The 13558-nt window shown below is 39.6% G+C and overlaps 1 protein-coding gene across 1 annotated transcript in view; it reads left to right on the forward strand.

Moving 5' to 3' along the window:
• Positions 1-7891: 7891 nt before the first annotated feature.
• gnaz (guanine nucleotide binding protein (G protein), alpha z polypeptide) overlaps positions 7892-13558 on the forward strand; it is a 54848-nt gene continuing 49181 nt past the window's right edge. The window contains exon 1 of the mRNA XM_017489823.3: positions 7892-8621. The gene's annotated coding sequence lies outside the window, so the exon portion shown is untranslated. The remainder of the gene's footprint in view (positions 8622-13558) is intronic.

A 13558-nucleotide genomic window follows, 5' to 3' on the forward strand; every position in this document is an offset into this window, starting at 1 on the left:
GATTTGAATATATATATATATATATATATATATATATATATATATATATATATATATATATATATATATATATATATATATATATATATATTCAAATCCAAGCACCCCCAAGTCACCACTGCTGGGCCTATGAACCCTTGCTTGGATTTGAATATATATATATATATATATATATATATATATATATATATATATATATATATATATATATATGTATATATTTATATTTATATGTAGCTGTGTTGTGTATCAGTATTACACAAGTTCAATAGTGTACAATAATGCTGTATAGTATTTGTAGCGTAACCAAATAATAGTATTATAATATACTAGCTGTATAATATAATGTTCATTTATACTATAAGAGTATAATAGTATACTAGCTATGTCATACATAAATAGTCTAAAAGTATCAACGATAAAACGTATGATATACTGTATAGAATTTGTAGTATAAATGGTGAGTAGTATTATAATATACTAGCTCTATAATATATGGCATTATAGCTATATAAAGAGTATAATAGTATATGTTTTATATAGTATATGTATAGCTGTTTCATATATCAGTAGTATACAAGTACACGTAGTGTATTAGCTTATTAGTAAAATATATAGTAACTGTAGTATGACAGGATGTTAGCATAATAATATACTAGCTGTGTAATGGTATATGGTCTGCACTTATATAGCGCTTTTTAACCTTAGCGGTTCTCCAAAGCGCTTTACTGTTTCTCATTCACCCGTTCACACACACAAGGCGCTAACCTACTATCAGGAGCAACTCAGGGTTGCCCAAGGGCATGTGGCGGCATGTGGGTTAGGAATAGAACTGCCAGCCCTCCGATTAATGGACAACCCGCTCTACCACCTGAGCCACAGTGTATTTGCATATACTAACTATGCCATACATCTGTAGTATAAAACTATACCAGTACGATAGGATTTGAAGTACAAATGAATATTAATATTAGTATAATATATGCCATTAATACTCTAACAGTATAATAGTACACGAGCTGTGTTGTACAGTATATCAATAGCGTACATGTATAATAGTGAAGAAGATAAATTGCATAAATGTATAGAATTTGTAGTATAATAATATACTAGCTCTATAATATAATATATCCCATTAATACTATACTGAGATTAACAGTATGCCAGCTGTGTAATATATAATCCTGTATCTATAGTATAAAATTCGTATCGTGTACTAGCTGACGAGTGACATATTAAAAAGTACAATACATAGTATTAATGATGGAGTAGTGGTGTAAGAGTAAACTAGCATGATAATAAACCTAGTATAATAAATGGTATGAATACTACAGTATATAATAACGTAGCTGTAGAGAATAAAACACAGTATAAAATTCTACTAGCGTAGTAGATGATGTGTGATATAGTACGCATCCTTAATATACTAGCGGTGTACTATATCAACAGTAATATACACGTATAATTACGCAATACTAAACTAGCCATTGTATATGATATGAAAAAGTATAATGTAGTAGCATTATATACAGCATTAACATGCTGTATTATTAGTATAATAATAAAATACAGTAATATAGTAACTGTATAGCATGAATATGTGGTATTAATTCTATAAATACTAGCTTTATGCATAACATCCCGTATTAATAGTATAATAGTGAAATACTACAGTAATACTCTGATTAAACAGGTAGTATTAATGTTATAACTACTTTATATTCGTAGTATCATCCTGCAGGTGCTCTGTGTAAGATGTGCCTGAGACTGGTAAGACTGATCTGATTCACCGTTGAGACTGATCTGATTCATTGATAGAGAGTCTGTCTCAGACTTAAATTCACTGTGGTTACTGAGGTTTTCAGGAACATGCAAACTCAATACTTAGTAACTCACGCTACGTACTTTCTTACCCGCTGTCGTATTTTTTTTTTTTAAAAAAGAAAAAAGTCATTTGAAGTGCAATAAGTTTAAACTAAAGTTTAAGCTAACGTTTGCTAGTTTGATATTTTTACAAGGTAATCCATAATATTGTACTGTCTTGTGGAGACTTTCTGCTCTCGAGTTCTAATATCACGTTGTACTATTCACTAATCTCATCTCTGAGAGGGTCCCATCTTTCAAGTTGTAAAATACTTCACATATTACCTCATATAAATAGGTGTACGTTTTTCCAGAACGAAGGAATTCAATGGTCTCTTAATAACTCTGGGATTAACTCTGGAATTAACTCTGGGATTAATTACTGTTTTATTAACTCTGGGATTAACTCTGGGATTAATTAATGCTTTTATTAACTCTGGAATTAATTACTGTTTTATTAACTCTGGGATTAACTGCTGTCTGATTAACTCTGGGATTATCTCTGGGATTAATTAATGTTTTTATTAACTCTGGAATTAATTACTGTTGTAATAACTCTGGAATGAACTCTGGGATTAATTACTGTTTTATTAACTCTGGAATGAACTCTGGGATTAATTACTGTTTTATTAACTCTGGAATGAACTCTGAGATTAATTACTGTTTTATTAACTCTGGAATGAACTCTGGGATTAATTACTGTTTTATTAACTCTGGAATGAACTCTGGGATTAATTACTGTTTTATTAACTCTTAGATTAATTAATCTTTTATTAACTCTGGGATTAACTACTGTTTTATGGAACTACCAGTACTGGAACTACCAGTTCCTGTTCTGTGCAAGAACTGTCAGTGTTATGGGAAAGAACAGAAATGGCACAGTGGTTAGATCATTTCAGCAAAAATAGTAGAGACTGGGATTGAAGTTGAGGTATGAATATAATGTTAACATAAATTTTTTAAACAGCTAAACTTTGACAGCAGATACTGCAAATGGCATGTGACTAAAATCATACACAAAATATAATCATGAAGTGTAAAACAAAGGCATTGACAAAATCTTATGGGTTTAGTTTTGCCAGATCATATCTGACGTAAAACACACTTTGGTTAGCACTTATTAAATAAACAAGGTTTTTACGAGATTGAACATGTAAACTGTTTGACTAGAGAGTCATACTCAGTATTGCAAACTCCATCTTAATACTTCCTGGTCTGCCAAAAAAGTACCAAGTACGTCATAGAAACTGAAACCGACTTTGTTTTGTCTGGTTAATCGTACACCTAAAACACATTCAACATGTTCTTGAAAAACATTCTGAAACACACCTCTCGAACTAAAGTGTAAAATAACTCTTTGCGTCTGCTTCTTGTTTCCCAAAGATGTGATCTCATGCTAACAGACTTACAGTATTTTCTAATCCAGATGCCACCTTTCGTTGCCACCTATCCCATGCTAATCTAATGGTTTTTGTCAGAGCACTATGAGATTTAAAGAGTAGATTTGCAGCATTACGGGAGCATCACCCTTTTTCTTGGCATTACCCCTGACACCATACACCCAACAGCTCGACAACGTAGTTATAATGAGTCTTTATTGGTCACATATACATTACAGCACAGTGAAAAAGAAAATTCCTTTTTTCTTCGCATATCCCAGCATGTTAGGAGGTTTGGGTCGGCAATGATATGGCGCCCCTGGAGCAGCCTTGGTCAAGGGCCCAACAATGGCAGCTTGGTGGTACTGGGGCTTGAACCCCCAACCTTACAATCAGTAACCCAAAGCCAGGCAGTGCTGGGACTTGACCCCCCTACCTTCCGATCAGTAACCCAAAGCCAGGCAGTGCTGGGACTTGACCCCCCTACCTTCCGATCAGTAACCCAAAGCCTTAACCATTAATGCACAGTGAAATTCTTTTCTTCACATACCCCAGCATGTCAGGAAGCTGGAGTCAGAGCGCAGGGTCAGCCATGATACAGTGCCCCTGGACCTAACCCTAACCCTTACTCAAGGGCCCAACAGTGGCAGCGCTGGGGCTTGAACCCCCGAATCAGTAACCCAGAGCCCGTCAGTGCTGGGGCTTAAACCCCCAACCTTCCAATCAGTAACCCAAAGCCTTAACCGTCAAGCCACCACTGCCCCACACCACCACTGCCAAACACCACCACTGCCCCAAGCCACCACTGCCCCACACCACTACTGCCCCAAGCCACCACTGCCACAAGCCACCACTGCCCCACACCACCACTGCCAAACACCACCACTGCCCCAAGCCACCACTGCCCCACACCACTACTGCCCCAAGCCACCACTGCCACAAGCCACCACTGCCCCACACCACCACTGCCAAACACCACCACTGCACCAAGCCACCACTGCCCCACACCACCACTGCCAAACACCACCACTGCCACAAGCCACAACTGCCCCACACCACCACTGCCAAACACCACCACTGCCCCAAGCCACCACTGCCCCACACCACCACTGCCACAAGCCACCACTGCCCCACACCACCACTGCCAAACACCACCACTGCCACAAGCCACTACTGCCCCACACCACCACTGCCCCAAGCCACCACTGCCCCACACCACTACTGCCCCAAGCCACCACTGCCACAAGCCACCACTGCCCCACACCACCACTGCCCCAAGCCACCAAAGTTATTATCGCCTTCATCTCTCTGCTGGCCCACAGAACGATCCTATTCGTGGAAACTTCTCCTGTTATCCACCAGGTTCATCTCACAGAGAAAACATTTGCGTGCGCCTTCGCACGTATCAAACTTACACTCGAATGCTCTGTATGCTACGTTCTACACAAACACAATTTAACCAAGCCCACCACTACCACTACGCTATTCGAGTGAGAATGAAATGCACAAAATAATTCTTTACCATATAAATTCTTTAGGCTGCTGAGAATACAGAGCCTTTCCACGTTTTGGAAATTCCCGCAGACTTGCAAGCCCATTTTTTTCTTGCCGTTTTTTTTTTCCTTGAACTCCTCCTCTTCATTATTCCCATCTTCCTCCTCCTCCATCTTCCTATTTTTTATCCCTCCTGCTCCTGTTCTCCCTTGTTCTCTTGCTCCTGTTCTCATCCCCTTCCTTTTCCTCCTCATTTTCCTTCTTTCCATAGTACGCCTTCTTTTTCTTTCTCCTCCTCATTTTCCTTCTTTCTCATATTGTCCTCCTCCTTTTCCACCTTACTCCTCATTATCGTGCTTTTTGTGTGTGTGTGTGTGTGTGTGTGTGTGTGTTTTGCAAAAAAACGAGGAGACGTTTCATGAATCTAATGATAGTTCATGAAAATCTTTACGCCTGAGGGCTAAAAAAGAGATTAAATTATTTATTAAATATTGATCTCATCCAAGGTTATACGACGTAAGTAAGGACTAAAGCACTTAGAGGCATGCTGTTAAAGGAAAATAATCAATGACCCAAAGCAAAGCTACTATTACCACCCTGAGGATAATTTTTCACTAGCAGCATGTCATGAGGTATTTCTTATACCACAGCAGTTTGCCAACGATTATAGTTTATTATTATTTTTTTTTATTAAAGAATGCCACATCATACTTTTTTTTATTATCCATTTATGGTTACATCTAATGTTGTGGCCTTTGTTCTGAATTGTGATATAGCAGCCTCACTTTTTTCCTCTCTTGTAGTGAATAAGAAAAAAATAATTCAGCTTGTCATGTTACAGAGAAACCGGAAAGACTCTCAGATCTTAGATGTTATCTCTGATTGTTACAAAACACTGACACTGGAGACTCCTTCCAAAAATGCCTCTCCTCGTAGAACAAAAGTGCTTGATTTCGAATGATCAAGAATTTGAAGGTACTGCCAACGGATCCTTACAGTCCTTATAGTCTAGCCCGCGTGGCGGCCATCTTGGCAACGCTCCCTGTCTGTCTTACACAGTGTGCATCACTTTTGATAGTTTCTATTTTATTTACCAATCACAGATGTTGCAGTGAGACAGGAACTGTGTAGTTCTCCTTTAAGAGCCTTCCGGAACTCTGTATCTCCTTAAAAGGTTGCGGAAATCCTCTGGAGATGCGCCCATACCGTCTGCACAAAATTTGGCCGGGAAAGTGCGGCATATGGACGATGCTGGTGTGAAATATTCTTTACAAGTGGCCACACGCTGAGCTAGCGACTTGCCGAGCCTCCACTTGAGCCTGATATTGGATTTGAGAAGGTAATCCAGGTGAAAAAGGAAGCGTTTCCGTTTGTTTGTTTCGTTTGGATCGTTTTTAAAAGTCGCGGATCGTTACGTGTTTCATTATAGGTTTAACACCGAACTGCGTTTTTTTCCTCCAAGCTCCAATTCTCAGTTTAAGTGAAGTGGAGGTCGGTGTATAAAACAGTATTGGGACACGGGTAATATGTGTGCAATACTCACACACACACACACACACACACACACACACACACACACACACACACACACACATATCTGAATAGAGTAATTCATAACCATGTCAGTTGTATTTGTACCTAGGGCATTTAAAAACAAAAGCTTGTAAACGTCTTTCTTTCCTTTCTTTACCTCCTCTTGCTCCTCCCACCTTTTCATCCTCCACTTCTGTATTCCCACCTTCCTCCTTCTCGTCTTCCTCATCCCATTCCCCCTCTCTCTTCACATCCTCTCTTTTTCCTTCTTGTGCTCTTCTAGCAACTCCACCTCACGCTCCATCTATTCTCTCCTGCGCCTTTTCCCTCTCCTTTATCATCTATCTTTTCCCCTCTACCACTAACTCCCACTACCCCCCCCCCCCACGACAAACTCCTCTTCCGTTCACTTGCTCCACTCATCTTCCTCCTTCTCATATTCCTCCTCTTCTTCTCCTTCAAACTACGCCTCCTTCTGTCGCTCCTCCTTCCATCTCCTTAGTTCCTCATTATCTTGCTCTTTTTTCTCCTCCTCTTCCTCCTTCCTCTCATCCTTCTCCATCTTGTTCCCACCCCCGCTTTTCGTCTTTCTCATACTCCTTCTTTACTCTCTTGCTCTTCTTCTCGTCCAATTCTTTCCCTCCTCTTCATATTTCTCCTCCTCTTTTTTTAATTTTCCTTCGTACTTTGCCTCCTCCTATGCCTCCTAGTCGTTCCGTCTCATTTACTCCTCCATACCTCCTCTTCTTCTCTTCCCCTCCTCTTACTTTTTCTCCTTGTCTTCTTTCTCTCCCACTCTATCCTCCTTCGACCTTCTCTTCTTCCTACTACTCATCTTCCTTCTTATACCCCTGTTCTCCCTTGTTCTCTCGCTCCTCTTCTCATCCCGTTCCTTTTCCAGCTCCTAGTATTTCTCCTCCTCATTTTCTTCCACCTCCTTGTTCTTTTTTCCCCCCTCTTTTCCTCCCCTACTCGTCCTCCTCTTCCTCCTCTCACATTTCCTTCTGGTCTCCATTCTCTCCTCTACATGCTCTTTCTTATGCACCATTTGGTTCTTATTTCTACTCCTCCCCTTTTTCTCCCCATCTTCCTTCTTCTCCTCCTCAGCCATCTTCTTATTTCTTATCCTTCTCTTCCTCTGCTCCTGTTCTCCCTTGTTCGCTTTCTCCTCTTCCCCGTTCCTTTTCCTCATCGTTCTCGTATTTCTCCTTCTTTCTCCACCTCCTCGTTTTCCTCTTTCTCATACTTTTCCTACCCCCCCCCCCCACCCTTACTCCTGATTATCTTGCTTATTTTTTTGTCCTCTTCTCCTCCTCCCTCTCACACTTCTCCTCCTCTGCCTACCCTTTTTCTCCTCACTCTCTCCGATTTCTTCTTACTTTCCTCATCACGCTCCTTCCTTCCCATTTACCTCCTTCTTCTTTATCGTGCTACTTTCTCTTCCTCAACTTTCTCCACCTCGTCTTCCTCTTTCGCGACTTCCGCCCAGCGCGCACACACACACCTCCTCGTCTTTCTCCTTCCTTTTCAGGATATATCGTGTTATTTATTACTCGCAGACAGGAGTATTGCCCGGAAAGGAAGTGGCACTTCATACGCACAAGCAGTTGGCACAGAAACAGAATACTCCCCTCCCCTCCACCACTCACCCTCCCTTTTTCCTTTTTTCCTCCCTCCCTCGCTCTCTCCCGCCCTCTCTTCTCTCTCTCTCTCACTCTATTTCTATGACATGCTCTTTCAGCCATCAATGAAATCACAACCGAGGAACAGCAGGACTGTCCTACATCTGTAAACACTGCCATCTTGCTCTCTCTCTCTCTCTCTCTCTCTCTCTCTCACACACACACCATACACAACCTTCCATCTTCCCTCCCCTTCCATTTCAGCCCGTTTTTAATCTTTCTTCCAATCCCTCTCTTTTTCTGTTTTTTCTCATTCTTTAATCCTGTACATTTTCCCCTTCTTCTCCTTCCTATCCTTGCATGACTCCTCCCTCAGTTTGCACGCCCTTTCTCAAACACACACACACACACACACACACACACACAGAGCACAGCTCATGCGTGCGCACACACACGCCCTCCTCCCCCCATCGCTGCAGTGTCTCTTAACTGCCTGTGAGCTAACAAGAGAGGAAACGGCACACGGACCGTAACAGGAAGGGGGACAGAAAAAAGACGGAGAGCGAGAGTGCTTCATCAGTGTGTGTGTGTGTGAGTGTGTGTGTGAAGGAGAGAGAGAGCGAGTGTGAGATACACACAGATGTGAGGATGTTGGAGATTCGCAGGAAGGCTCGCACACTCCCTGTCTGTCTCTGAAGGATCATCTGCGGTGATACTGAATGGACAAACGGTGAGACAGCTCTTATTTTCTTCTTCTACACACACACACACACACACACACACACACACACACACACTCATCACCTCTGCAAGGTTCAGTGGCTTTTTGCGTTTTGATTGGTGGAGCTTCGGACCTCGGCTCAGCATCTATGGAAGGAGGATGCTGTTTTTCCTCCATGGCGAAGGAGGTGATGTTGAGCGATGGTTGTTAGAGGAGTCCTTCACCCCTCCCTCGCTGCCTCTCTCCCTCACTTTCGTCCTCCCGGGCCTGGATTAGACACTCAGCAAAGATCAAAGCTTTCTGTATTGCATATGTCTATCCAATCCTATCATGGAGTGAGTGAGAGAGAGACACACAGAGAGAGAGAGAGAGGATTCATGCACTCCCATCAGCACACCTTTCTGATTCTCTCTCTCTCTCTCTCTCTCTCTCTCTCTCTCTCTGTGTGTGTGTGTGTGTGTTCAGACAGTACAACTCATCAATAACATCTTCCGGTAACTAAAATGAACAGAATCTTTAATTGGCCAATTTGATGGTGGAGGACTAGTCATCTACTGCGAGTTATCTCTCTCTCTCTCTCTCTCTGCGCGCGCACCTGCATGAGGACGCGTTAGGGAAATAGAGACGCCAGAGGGGCGGAGGTCTGTGCATTTGTGAGAGAGGGAGAGAAAGAGAGAGAGGGAACGAAAGAGGAGGAAAAAAGTATCAAAGTATCAAAGTATCAAAAAATCCCTAAACGAATAAACCGAAATATCCTGATCGTCCGAAATATTCTGAAGTAACGCTGAGAAACACACCAGAATGAAAACATCTGTTTTACGGTTGCGTTCTCTGCTGAAGACTTGCAGCTTGATCTTGTTAGAAACGAGCGCTGATTCGAATAAAAGAAGAGATGATGGCGTAAGGAAAGGTACACGCCTTTTCCAACCCCGACCCTAATCCTAACCTTAACCTCTGTAACTTTACACACGGACCGAACATTTACGGGAGCATGCGAATGACTGCGAATGAATTGTATTTATTCATCTCCCATTTCTGGTTGTGATATTATAATAAATATACAGTACAATACGCATATCAGATACATTTATTTAACAAAATATCCAGCTTACAATTGTATTGTACTACTGCGGGATCTTTCCGCTTACTGGAAGCACTTACAGTAATTTTTCAGAAAAAAAAATAAATAAAAAAGATCTGCCAGTGGTAGTAGAACATATAAATGCTTAATGATAAATAATGATGTGTTTCATCATAACCTCGGTAAGAAATTTAGATGAATTCGACTTGACGTTTTCACAATATGGAGTATGGAGTCTTATTATAAAATATAAGATAATTCAGTCTGTTTTTAAAATGCCTTTCCTTATTTATTTATCAATAGAGCTTACTCTACAGGCAGATCATTTTAAATGCTTGAATTTAGAGAGAGAGAAAAAAAATCTACTTCTATTTCAAGCTTGATATTAGTAAAAATATATACATCTCTATATAAATAGAAATAGGTTTAATAATATCGTATTTGGTGTATTGTAATCTAATCATTGGAACCATTTGACCATTCAAGATATTTTCCCCTTCTATGACGTCGTTATTTGGAGTGTGTGTGCTGTTTTGAATCTGAATTGAGCTTGAATTCAATTTGGCAGAGTTTTAGGAGTGTGCCGTCAGTGTGGAAATGCTTCACGTAACATTTGGACGATTGTGACGCGTCAATACGAAAGCTTGGTAGAAAAGAGTGGGTTATTATTTATTTGTTTTTTGTTTTTTTTGTAGCTAGCAAACGTGTGGACTTTACAAAAGTAATGCCTTTAACAGAGCATCTAGTCCAAATTCTGGCTTGCTGAGCTGAATCTAAATCCACCGCTCGGATTCGGAAGGTCGGCCAAGACGAGACGAAGCACAATAACACTGACAAAACATAGACACAGTTTCTCTCTCTCTCTCTCTCTCTCTCTCTCTCTCTCTCTCAGTCTCTCACATACACTCAGACTCACACCCATAGACATGACTTGCACCCAAATGCTGCCCTCGTCTCCCTGAAAGCCGTCGCTGTCAGTCGAACAGATGAAGAGATGTTGAGCGACTGCTCCACTCCATTATCAGCTACGTCACATGACAGCTGGGTAACATTAGCCTAAATGGATGTTTTGATACTCTCCAGCATTATCACAGCTTTGCATGGCTTTCATACAGCAAACTGAGCAGAAGGCACGCCGATAATCATCGATCCACCGTGTCCTTTAAAAAAAACAACAACATAACTGCATGAAACATTTGATTAAAACCCTTAAAAAGGATTCAAATGTCAATAGTTTATTACTCACCCATATATTAACTAGCAGGAGTTTTACTACCTCACGCAAGCATAGTCTGAGATAAGATAAGCTTTGTTCTGTAATTAAGTCTGAAATCTAGCTGCATTGCTAGCTATAATAACATAATATAAATATCGAATCACACAATATCGTGTTATCTCGGAGATAAAAACACATTTGTGTGGAATATTGTAGTATGGAGTATAAAAATCAATGGATTAGCCACATGACTAACATGTCTTGTTTACAGTCTTAAAGCTAGCCGCACTGCTAGCTATAATAATAATAATAATAATAATAATAATAATAATAATAATATAACATTAAACACAATATGATCTCAGTGATAAAAGCATATTCGGATTAGCCACATGACTAACACTATTGGAATCTTAACGCTAGCTACATTTCTAGCTATAATAGTTCCTAAAAACTTTACACACAATATGAGCTTGATGATAAAACCACACTTTTTGTGAAATATTCAACTGGACTTTTATTTATTTATTTTATTTTATTTTAAATGCAGCAGATTAGCAATATGCCATACGCTCGCTGTTTGGTGGCGTCTTGCAGAAATATGAACCAGCTAGCAAGGAGATTACTACAAAATACTCTGCCGCTAATTTTCACAGCTCTGTATTTGATTATGGTTTTAATACAATAAACTGGGTGGAAGACGGGACGATAATTATTGATCGTGCACTTCTCTCCCTTAAAAGGGAGTCAAATATATTAACTAGCGAGAGTTTTACTTCCCCAAACCTCCTCTCAGAGGAAATGAGATCTGACATGTCCTGAGCTTTTATTGTGATTAAGTCAGAAAGCTAACTGCATTGTTGCTATGATAGACCCTTTTCACATGACGTCACACAACATCCGTTCTTACTCAAAGCGGTGTACGGTTTCTTCCGCCAGCATAGTGGAAGGCTATGTAGTTTACCCGGACCTTTCTACATCTGCCAGAAATACGTCTGGATGATGTACAGCGACTTCTAAGCTTGATCAAGGCTACAAATTCTTAATTAAGCAGTACCTCTTTGATTATGAAGGTAAGCCTTTTTGCATTGTCCAGCCCTGCTTACGTTAGTGAAGGAGTTAGGATAACGGTAGTTGTTAGCGTTCTCTTCTCCAAATAGGAAGTCCTTATTCTTGATTAATTTACCGTATTACAGACCGCAAACTCTAGTTGCAGTCGTGTTTCCATATTACTGATGTTAGCGATAGATAAAAGTCAGTAACGTATTCATGGTTAATGGTGTGCGCTGCTGTCACAGGTCCACGAGGAAAACTGAGGAGGCTCATCACCTTCAGGTTTATTTATTTTTACTTTATTCATTAACGTTATCGAAAGAATCAAAATATAAGAACCCGTAAATACGTAAACGTTATATAGTTCTAAACGTTACCTTTCATGTAGTTAGTTAGCACGTTCCTGCGTTTTTCCTGAAGTATCCAGCGTGCGAAAGGTAAAACGGAAGTACGTATACGCTGCTTTGCGGACAGACGGAAGTTTTCTGACGTCATTGTGAAAAGGGACTACAGCTGGCAGAAACATCACACAATATACAATATGATCTTAAAATTGTGTGAAATATTTAGCTGGACAATTTCTTAAAGGAAGCAGTTTAGCAACATAACTTGCACATGAGATAGCATTATTTGCTTGCTAACTATCTGGCTAATACGACAAACTTCTCTACAGCATTTTCACAGTTTAATGTGGCTCAGTCGTTGTTGTTGTTGTTTTTTTTTTTTTAAATAGAGGTAATATTTGATTAAAACCCTCAAAATAGTTTAACACATCCATGTATTAACTAGCTAGAGTTTTACTTCCACAAATGTTTTCTCAGAGGAGATGGGATTTGAGATGGCCTGAGCTTTTCCTGTAATTAAGTCTGAAAACTAGCCATATTGCTAGGTATAATAGTTGTCCAAATCATTGCTGAATTTGGGTGAAATATTTAACTGGACATTTAAAAAAAAAAAAAAAAAAAAAAAAAAAAAAAAGGCAGATTAGAAACATGACTGACTTTTGCCGTCTTGGCAAAAGATTCACTAGCTAGTTTGCATATAGCATTATCTGTTTGTTAGCTAGCTAAAAACATTTATAACAAATTATCTGTTTGCTAGCTAGCTAGGAACAAGTATAAAGCTTTATCTGTTTGTTAGCTAGCTAAAAACAAGTGTAAAGCTTTATCTCTTTGCTAGCTAGCTAGAAACAAGTATAAATCATTATCTGTTTGTTAGCTAGCTAAAAACATTTATAACGAATTATCTGTTTGCTAGCTAGCTAGAAACAAGTATAAAGCTGTTTGTTAGCTAGCTAAAAACATTTATAACGAATTATCTGTTTGCTAGCTAGCTAGAAACAAGTATAAAGCTTTACCTGTTTGTTAGCTAGCTAAAAACAACTGTAAAGCTTTATCTCTTTGCTAGCTAGCTAGAAACAAGTATAAAGCATTATCTGTTTGTTAGCTAAATATAAAATTTATACTGAAAGCTTTTTTTCTGGTAAATGTCATACCGAAGCCATTTTCCTGACTAAAAATGAGGTTTTTGGAGAAAGATTTGTAGTGAGCAATTCAAGGAATACATTTGGACACTAAATAAAATGAATTAGCTCAG

Source organism: Ictalurus punctatus, chromosome 16, assembly GCF_001660625.3.
Source record: "Ictalurus punctatus breed USDA103 chromosome 16, Coco_2.0, whole genome shotgun sequence".
In the NCBI taxonomy this organism is placed as follows: domain Eukaryota; kingdom Metazoa; phylum Chordata; class Actinopteri; order Siluriformes; family Ictaluridae; genus Ictalurus; species Ictalurus punctatus.